This window comes from Equus caballus, chromosome 1, assembly GCF_041296265.1.
Source record: "Equus caballus isolate H_3958 breed thoroughbred chromosome 1, TB-T2T, whole genome shotgun sequence".
Lineage (NCBI taxonomy): Eukaryota > Metazoa > Chordata > Mammalia > Perissodactyla > Equidae > Equus > Equus caballus.
The window spans coordinates 39,370,492-39,380,903 of NC_091684.1; the positions used below are offsets into that span (position 1 = coordinate 39,370,492).

Consider the following 10,412-nt stretch of genomic DNA (forward strand, 5'->3'; position numbering starts at 1 on the left):
AGGCAAGAAAAAGAAATAAAAGACATCCAATTAAAAAGGAAGAAGTAAAATTGTCTCCACAGATGGCATGATCTTATATGTAGAAATTCCTGAGACTCCACCAAAAAATCTGTTAGAACTGATAAATGAGTTCAGGAAAGTTGTTGGATACAAAATCAACATATACAAATCAGTGCATTTCTATACACGGCAATGAACTCTTGAAAAAGAAAATAAAGAGAACAATCTCTTTTAAAATAGCAACAAAAACAATAAAATGTTTAGGAATACATTTAACCAAGGAGGTGAAAGATCTGTATACTGAAAACTATAAGACATTGAAGAAGATATAAATAAATTGAAAGATATCCCATGTTCACTGACCAGAAGAATTAATATTGTTATAATGCCCATACTATCCAAATCCATCTATAGATTCAATGCAATCCTCATCAAAATTCTAATGGTATTTTACACAGAGATAGAAAAAACAATTCTAAAATTCACATGAAACCACAAATAGCCAAAGCAATCCTGTAAAGAAGGACAAAGCTGGGGCATCACCCTTTCTATTTCAAACTATATTATAAGTCTATAGTAATCAAAACAGTATAGTACTGGCATAAAAACAGACACACACACCAATAGAACAGAAGTGAGAGCACGGAAGTAATCCCATGCATATAGTCAACTAAGATTTGACAAGAGAGCTGAGAACACTCAATGGGAAAATGATAGTCTCTCCAACAAACAATGTTGAGAAAACTGGATAACCACATGCAGAAAAATGAAACTGGACCCCTATCTTATACCACTCACAGAAATTAACTTCAAATGAATTAAAGACTTAAACATAGGACCTGATACCATAAAAGTCTTAGAAGAAAATGGGGGAAAGAAGCTCCTTGACATCAGTCTTGGCAAGAATTTTTTGGATATAACACCAAAAACAAAAGCAAAAATAAACAAGTGGGACTACATCAAACTAAACATTTTCTGCACAGCAAAGGAAATAATCAACATAATGAAAAGGCAACTTATGAAACGGGAGAAAATTTTTGTAAACCACATATCTGAAAAGGGGTTAATATCCAAAACATATAAAGAACTCACACAACTCAATAGCAAAAGAAAACAAATAATCTGATTAAAAAATTACAGAGGACCTGAAAAATAATTTTCCAAAGAAGATATACAAGTGGCCAACAGGTAAATGAAAAGATGCTCAACATCACTAATCATCAGAGAAATACAAATCAAAACCACAGTGAGGTACCACTTCCCAACTGTTGGAATGGCTACTATCAAAAAGACAAGAGATAACAAGTATTGACAAGGATGTGGAGAAAAGGGAACACTTGTGCACTATTGGTTGGAATGTAAATAGGTACAGACACTATGGGAAACAGTACGGAGGTTCCTCAAAAAATTAAAAATAGAACTACCATATGATCCAGCAATTCCACTTCTGGTTATATAGCCAAAGGAAATGAAGCCTACCTTGCAGAGATACCTGCACTTCCATGTTCATTGCAGCATTATTCACAATAGCCAAGAGATGAAAGCAACCTACATCTCCATCAACATAAGATGCATGGATAAAGAAAATGTGGAATATATATATAACGGAATATTATTCAGCCATAAAAAGAAGGAAATCCTGCTATCTGTGACAACATGGGGTGGAACTTGAGGGCATTATGCTAAGTGAAATAAATCAGACAAAGACAAATACTGTATGTTCTCACTTATAAAAGGAATCAAAAAAAGGCTGAACTCATAGAAACAGAGAGTATAATGGTGGTTGACAGGAGCTAGGGGGTGGGGGAAATGGGGAGATGTTGGTCAAAGTTTACGAACTTCCAGTTATAAGATGATTAAGTCTGGGGAACCTAATCTAAAGCATGGTGACTATAGTTAAGAATACCATATTATATACTAGAAAGTTGCTAAGAGAGTAGATCTTAAATGTTCTCATGACCAAAAAAAAGGTAATTATGTATGGTGATGGAGATGTTAACTACCTTATCGTGGTAATCACTTTGTAATACATATGTGTATTGTATGAAATCATCACATTGTATTCCTTAAACTTACACAGGGTTATATGTCAATTATACCTCAATAAAGCCGGAAAAGAAAAGATTGCTGCTACTGTGTTCAGAAAATTTTAAGGAGGAGTGAGTGGTGGGCTAAGCAGAGAAGCACAGAGAGCTATCCAGACAAGAAGTCATGGAGACTTGGCAGCAGTGAAGTGATGCAAAGTGATCAGATTCTGTATACATTCTAAGTACGGGCTGAACCACCAGAATTCCCTAAGGATTGGATATGAGGTATAAGAAGAAGAGATGAGTCAAGGAAGACTTCAGGAAGGGGGCGTCTGTAGAGGAGCAGTTTTTCTTAGGGAGGGTGCATTTGAGGAGCAGGAGGTGGAATCAGAAGTTCAGCTTTGGACATGTCAGAGGCATCTACTAGACATCTGAGGGGACATATGTACCAGGTGAATATATGTGTCAGGATTCAGGAGAGAGATTAGGGCTGGATCTATAGATTAAGTATGATTTTTCCCTATGTAGGTGGTGTTTAAAGGTCTGAGGTGGGCTGAGATCCCCAAGTGAGTGAGCAAGCCAGGAGAAGACTGAGAACCAACGATGGGACAGGAAGAGGACAGGCAAGAAGAGGAGGGGCCAGCAAGCCAGCCAAGAAGTGACCACTGAGGGAGGCAGAACACCAGGAGAGCATAGCCTCAGGTATTAAGAGGTGGCGTCAATATCAAATGATTCAAATGTGAACGGGTCAGATAAGACAGTGATTGTGCATTGACAATTAGATTTAGCCACATGGAAGTCATTCCACGCTAAATGAAGACTAAAGGGCCCTCTGAGACTCCATTCTTCCCTGGGTATTTGCTTATTAATGCGACTGAATTTTCAACTAATTAGTGACAATTTGGGCATTTACCAAATGTCTCCTGTGTGGGTCAGGCAGGATGCTACGATGCAAAGATTCAAAGATAATAGGACACGGTCTCTAACTTCACAGATCTGGCCTTGTGTTGACTGCAAATACTCAATTACAGTGCAGAGTGATGCAAAAGCCACAGGGAATCCATGAAGTGTAGTAGAAAAAGCACTTCCATGTCATCTGGAGTCAGGTAGCCTGGGTTTGAATCCTAGCTCCATTCCCCGCTAGCTGGGTGACCTCAGTCAAACTGGCCTTCCTGAAGTCAGTCCTCACCTGAGAAATAACATCTTTCCAGAGCATTCTGGAGACGATTAAATGAAACTAGGCATTTAAAACACCCAGGAAGACACCTGACACAGAGGCTGTGCTCAATAAATGCCATCCTTCCTGTTGTAGAGGATAAGCAGTGCACTAAGGAGGCCCAGAGGAAAGGGGTCCAACCCTGAGAACCTTCTAACCCTACCTCAGGAAGTGGTGAAAATGTCACAGAGGAGGTGACATCCAAGCTGGGTCATGAAGGATAAGCAAGATTTTGTCAGGTAGAGGAAAACAAGATGCTCCAGAAAGAGATTTCTTGATCAGAGTGTCCTTTTGAATCCTTCCTAGTCTAGCCTCTGGAACAGCTTTTGACAGGATTCAGAAAGACCACTCATCTCAGAAATCAGGAAAGCCAGGACAGCACAGGCCTGCCATCCACACCTCCTTCACTGTGCAGGAAACACACCCACTGGCCAAAGAAGAGCGGGAGGTTGAAGCAGCCTTTGAAAGGGGAGAGATGAATGTCTGCAACCTTCACCTTGAACAACTCCAGGGGGCACTGTTCACATTGAACTCTAAGTTCACAGCACCCCCTTGAGTACATTACAAGGAATAGCCCCTGGGGTGAGCAATACAGCTGCCCTACAGAGGAGCACTCACAGCCACCGACACTCATAAAAGCCAAGCTGTGGGCTCCCTAGACCCAAGAAGTGGTGTGACCCAAAACCCAGAAGCTCCTGAACCATAGACTCAGGAAACCAGAATAGCTTTGTAGCAGCCACTGACTGTGCACTGCCAGGTGCTGAGCATCACTGAGGGCCTACGGGTACAAAGGTAAATACAAGGGAGTTACATCTAGGAGTGGGAAGAGGTACACTGGCTATGCATGCAGGTGTGCAAAAATGGAATGTTCTAGATTTCTCTAAGTTGAAGGTAAATTTTCAGTAAGATTATACTTCAAAAATGTTTAAAAACCATCTTCCCTTACCCCTTCAAACATTTCCTCTTCCAACTCCCCTGAGGTGGCCACTTTGGCGGGGCTCTGTTTCCATCTTCCCTTAGGTCCACTCACTGCTGCATTTTACAAGTGGACTAAGCTGGGAGAGTAAAGCTACACCAGAAGAATGAATCACCTTCAGTGGGACTTCTGGTATTGCTGGCTTGCCTGTGGTGGGGAATTTTTGAACAGGGTCTCTTCCCAGTGTAACCTAGTTTATCTTAGTTGACACACCTGCATTTACTTGCTTCTGGGCCTCAAACCCCTGACAAAGAGTACCTTCACCTGCTCCTCAGCTTGACTAAACTTTAGACCCATTTACTTTCTGACTGTAGGCCCCTGACCACCTCCCTTTTCTTAGAGCATTTACTTTAGAAAATTTGCAATTGTAAATTCTTTCTCTGTTCCTTTGAGAGTAAATCTTCTGCAACATAGGAATCTTTCTCTAGGACCTGAGCTAGCCCTTTGAAACGTAATCATCACGGAAGACAGGCCCCTATCTCCCAGGCTCTGGGGGAGCGGAGGAACATAACTTCAATAAGCACCGATTAGCAAACACAGTTGGTCTAATCCTGTTGACCAACCTCCTCCCTAACACCCTCCAGGACTTTTCCACTAGCTCGCCTCCATGTTTCAGGTCCTCCGCCTTTTGTTTCAGTGGAGTTGACTTCATTCTCCCCTATTGCATAGTCTGGACCTCTAGTCTTGAATAAAATCTTCCTTGCCTTTTTAACTCTACTCAGTGCAATTTTTCTTTGACAATCCCTTCTCTTTAAAGTAGACCTCCTCTGCTTGAGGCTCTGGGCATTGCCCGTCCTGTTATCAGCAGGCCAAAGGAAGTCCCAATCATAGCAAAGTTTCCCAGAGGTTGCTTTGCAACTTAACTAACAGCAACAGCCTAGGAGATGTGCTTAAGTGCCTTTTTCATGAGCAGACACGTGGGAGAACAGATGCCAAATTGTATTATGCTGCACGAAGATGACCTCTTCCTTTGTTTCTCTTCATCCAAAATTTCCCAGTTACCCAAAGCTCAATTCTGCATATTCGTAGAAGTAAAATTCCATTTCTATATTCTTCTGTCCTAGTCTAAACAAACCATTTTCTGCCGACCAAAATCTGGCAAAGAGACTGCATGAAAGAGAGGTTCTGGTCCTGGTTCTGTCACTAACTGGCCGGTTTAATCTTAGGAAAACCTTTGCCCTTCTCTGGATATTCTTTTCTTTATCAGAGTAGTGCAGAAATAGAATGAGACCAAGGATTCTCCATCCTTCATTTCTTATGTCCCACTAATTACCGGGTCAAATAAGCTGACTCCCACTGTGAGAGGTACCAAAGCCAACTCTCTCCAAGGAGACTATTTATTAGTTACAGGCCCCCCTGTTGCTCTATTTATCATTTGCTATGTGTTTAAACATTGCAGTGGTAGAGCTGAGAATCAATTTTATTGCTATCATCTCTAAACACAAGAAAAATAGTAACTCAATTAGCAGTTGAAGTTTGTAATAATTCCAGTGGCATATATGTTATTGCTACAGTAAATCTAAAACATAAAAATATTTTAATTTTAGTAGTAATATGTATATTAATGGGAGAGAGTGATTACGAGAAATAAGAGATCCAAAGTGAATAAGCTATAGCTAGACATATCATACTCATCCATGAACTTGGGGTTTGAATAAGTTACATTACAGGAAAGAAAAGAAAAAGAATGACTATTTGCACTCTCTTCCCCTCCTCCAACAATTCTGACCTGGGCCCTGCATTCTCCCTAACTCCCCACCCACCTCTCTCTTTTGTGCTTTATTATGCAGATGGTGACAATGGTGAGAAGTCAACAGGAAAGCCTAGATTTCCACAAGGAAGGGAAAAAACAGTTATGAGAGAAAAGAGTGAGAGAAGACGGAAAGAGAGAAATGAATTTGGGTTTGGAAGAATATTTAGAGTTGGGAGTTGAGAGAAAAGAGCTTCTGGATGCAACTTCTGTTCATGAGGAATATTTTGAGAGGGACAATGATTGGACAAATACTTTAAGTTCTGCTGTCCATTAGGAATGTTGTTTGCCACCTCATTAGACTGAGTAAAAATTTTGTTTAATTACTCATTTGTTGTTGATAACAGATTTCTTTAAAATCATTCCCATATATAACCTGTGCACTAAACAATTAAGAAGCACAAGATTACTTTGTTATGTTTAGGTTATAATTATAGATTTTTTTTAATCCTAAGTACCATTATTCTGTGAGTCTGTAATTTATATTAAATACATTGGCATTGACCACCTGCTGGTTCCAAGCTATACTCCTGGAGTGATCCATCACACTAGGGAGAACACCGCTCCACAGGTGGTAGCTAGTGTTTGAAACACTGTGATGGAAAGTCACACCTCAGAGCGCTCCTCCAACAGTATCGACTACCTTTATCAACTCCAGGTAGTGGTAATGAGCTGCGGTTTTTCACTAGTATGAATGCTCTTCAAGATGTGTGGCTTGGCTAAAAGTATTGTAAAGGCACTTCCTGCTCTTGCACAAGTAGGGTAAATAAATCTAGCAAGTCCAGCGATCTGTATCCTTTGAAATGTACCCCAGGCTTGATTCCAGACAGAACAGCTACTGGTTCAGAGGATTCTTGGTGTCAATATCCACCTATAAAGCTAGCTGAATCTAGCTTCCAGAATATTGCTGCATTTTCCTCTCATGGACCTTTCACACCAGATATGGTGACAAAGATTCTCTCCTTGACCAAACTCCAGATAGACTCCCCTGAGCTTTTTTCAACTAGGCCCAGAATCCTACTAAGTCAGTTTAGCCAAAATCCCCCATCCTCCACATCTGATCAGTCTTGATGTCTAATCAGGTTCCTCATCTTCCACCAACCAGGTGATGTCTTATCATCCTAGCCTGCCTTCAGCAAGAATCCTATCAGGTCAATTTAGCTAGAATCCCTCCCTTATCTTTGATGTTTCCTCTTAATAATTTTCCATCCACTGACCCCAACAGGCATTCACACCCTGTTCTTTGGTTACAAATTCCCACTTTTCCTTGTTGTATTAGGATTTGAGCCAAATTTCTCTCCCCTACAGCAAAATCTCATCGCATTAGTCCCTATATCTATCTTGATAGTCCTGAATAAAGTCTGCCTTACTATTTTAACAAGTGTCAAGAATAATTTTTTTAACAATGGTCAGAGAATCTCAAAGATCAGATCTGATCATTTTGAGGCCTGACTGCTACTAAATGTATGTGGCAGGATTTGGTCTGAAACTTGCTTTCATCATAATCTTGTAGGAAGTTGTAAGCAAGAGCATATAACCCTCACAAGTTTCAAATCATTAAAAACATTTTCCAAAAAGAACCTAATGGTTGCACATGAGCAAATTAGTTTGGGTTATTTCACAACACCTCAGCAATGATACAGATTAAGCATCAGAATCTTGGAGATCTCTCCAGCTACAACATTCTACAAACTTAAATGTGCACAACATCTACCTCCCATGCCTGGAAGTGGTTATATAGCCATCAATGTGCTCCATGTCTTTCAATCTTCATTTTGATGTTGATCTTTTCCATCAATGGTAGATAAAGAAACTGACTAGGTTTTTTTCCAAAGCCAGCAATTCCCATTTTCAAAGGTGCTATTAAGTAGTAATGGCATAATTGATGTTAGCCATCACTGGAACTCAACAATAAGGCCCCCCAGAGAGTGAAGTGGATTTGTTCTCTTGCCTCCCTGCCCAAGAAGGCTTCTCCCTTGAGTCATGCCACCTGAGGGGAGGTATTGTTTGAAGAGTGAAGCTGTTCCACTCCATTCCTCCTTACTTGTCTGGATTGAAAGCCTCTTACTGATGTCTCCTGCTGCTCTTTCAATGGAGAGCCCTTTCTCCTGCAGCAGCAGTTCTGCCACTGCAGGAGAAAACCAGCTGGAGACCAGGAAATGGGATTTTAAACTCTCTTTGGGTACCTGGCACTGACAGGTGAAGGTGCCTACACGAACTACTGGTTATGTTTCCATGGAAACATGAAGCAGTTTGGACATGCAATGTTAGCATTAACCAGCACTGTTCCATGGACAAGCTATCTCTCTCTTTTAAGGAGGAGTCCCAAATGCAATTCAAACCAATATTTTATTGAGCTCCTATGATGGACCAAGTACTCTGATGCTGCAAGAAAAAAGGTGAATAAAATAGGCATAGTCCTTTGCCTTCATGAAACTCCAGGCTAGGAGACAGGAGTGTGTTCTGAAAAGACAGATCCAAGGTACAAAAGAACATAAACCAAGCCAATTTAATCATTCCTCAAGGTGTGAAATGGAAACTTAAAAGATGAGTAGGAGTAATAGAGAGAAAGAGAGAAATATATAAATAAATGCATATACATGTGTCAAAGATATATACTTATTTTTAGGTTTTTTTTGCTGGGAATGAGTGGTCAAAATATTTGAAGATCATTGCCCCAGAGCAAATGATTCCCTCACTTCACATTAGAGTCATTCACAGTGCTTATTAAAAGGACAGATTCCCAGTCCTTATCCCTAGTAATTATGTCTGGTGGATTCGGGGTGGGGTCCAGGAAATTGTTTAATAAGCACTCCAGGCGATTTTGATGAGTCCTTCTCTGCAGACCAGTTCCCTAGAAAGCTGATTTATTTCCTCTGCCCCTAGTCCCAAAGGAGGACTTTGTCTGAGGCTACTCCACATTTCAACTTTGGGAGGGGAGTGAATTTTCTTTGTTTCTGTGTTTTGTGGTGTTTGATTATTTTGCTTATCGGTTATCCAAAGTGACCTCAGTGACCTCTCCAACTTCTGGATTTCCTCAACGATTAAAGAGTTCTATTTTGTAACTCTAGAGGCCTGCTTAAAGCCACTAACCCCCTACCTTGACTTTCCTTCTCCTGATCTCAGCCTGTAGTTCCAGAGTTCATTGAAGCTGTCTCTTTCTCAACGATTTGCCTTGGTCCTTTCCAGTAGGGTGACCAACAGTCCCAGTTGGTCCAGGACAGTAAGGTTTACGAGAACTCAAGACTTTCAGTGATATGGCCTGGAAAAGTCCAGGTAGACGAGGAGGAATTGGTCTTGGTAGCAAGAAGCTTGGCTTTCAATAAACAGCTGTGTACTTGAAGCGCCAGAATGGTAAGTCAAGGCTAAAAAAAAGGAGTGAATCCTTCCCAGCAGGATTGGTTTCTTTAGTGCAACCATTTTTAAGCCTTCTTTGTTTTCATCCATCTAACTTCCACCAGGATTCATGAAAACAGGAAAAAGAACAAGGCTATTAACTAGGATTTGGAACTCTCTTGCCAATTTTAGCTGCTGGCTGCCCGCTGAGACTTGGAAATGCCAAGTTTTACACGACGCTCATGCTGTTTGGAGGGGGAGAATAATTAATAAACCAGTGTCCATGTTCATAAGTGGTGTCAGTCAACCCAATAAGATCCATCTCTTTCTGGCTACAGATAATTAGGAGTAATGCGTCTTCAGTCCTATGGCTTGAAGGGTTGTAGGGGATCCAAACACCAAGCCTCCTGCAGAGAATTGCTCTGTTCCTTGTAATCTATGTTAAAGCAAGAATTAGAAAGAGGATGATGTGCGAAAACCCTTTCCCTCCAACTCGAGTCCGGTCCCTGCGACTCCAGGCTTATTAGATTGCCTAAAGGGAAAGTGTTACTTTCTGCTCAGGGAGGAAGAAATGAGCCAATGTTCATTGAGAATCATCTGTGCGTTAGGACCTGCCACAGCCATTTTAGAAGCCCAATCTTCCTTCATCCTCAAATTAACTCTAGGAAGAGGGCATTTACAATTCCCTTTGACAAATGTGGAACTCAATGCACAGAGAATTTAGTCAAGGTTACACAGCTAGAAGTTGGAGCAGAGATCCAACTAGCAGAAATGAACTGCACTCCCTGAGCAACAGCTTCACCTGGCACGCTGGGCTTCTCCCCACAGGTGTCTGCACCTTCCCCATGTTCAGTTTAATTAACATGGAGCAGGCGAGAAGGAAACTTTTTAAAACCCAGATCTCAGCAATGGGAGCTCCCTGGATCTCTCACTTCCTCTGAGCAGCACCTGGATTCTCAGACAACAGGACAGTATGCAAGGGCTCTCTCAATGTTGTCTCCCAAGAAGCAGCCCATTTTGACCCTGATGTTTCCTGACTCTGGCAGGGACTCAACATTGCTTTCCCACAGGGCACTCTTCCCCTTGCCCAATCCCAGTCTCCTCATA

General features: G+C 41.2%; 1 long non-coding RNA gene across 1 annotated transcript; it reads left to right on the forward strand.

The window, feature by feature from the left end:
• Positions 1-1,187: 1,187 nt before the first annotated feature.
• Positions 1,188-6,085, forward strand: LOC111773887 (uncharacterized). The gene is made up of 2 exons (XR_002808585.2): positions 1,188-2,729; positions 6,010-6,085. It is a non-coding gene; the product is annotated as an uncharacterized lncRNA (long non-coding RNA).
• The last annotated feature ends 4,327 nt before the right edge of the window (positions 6,086-10,412 follow it).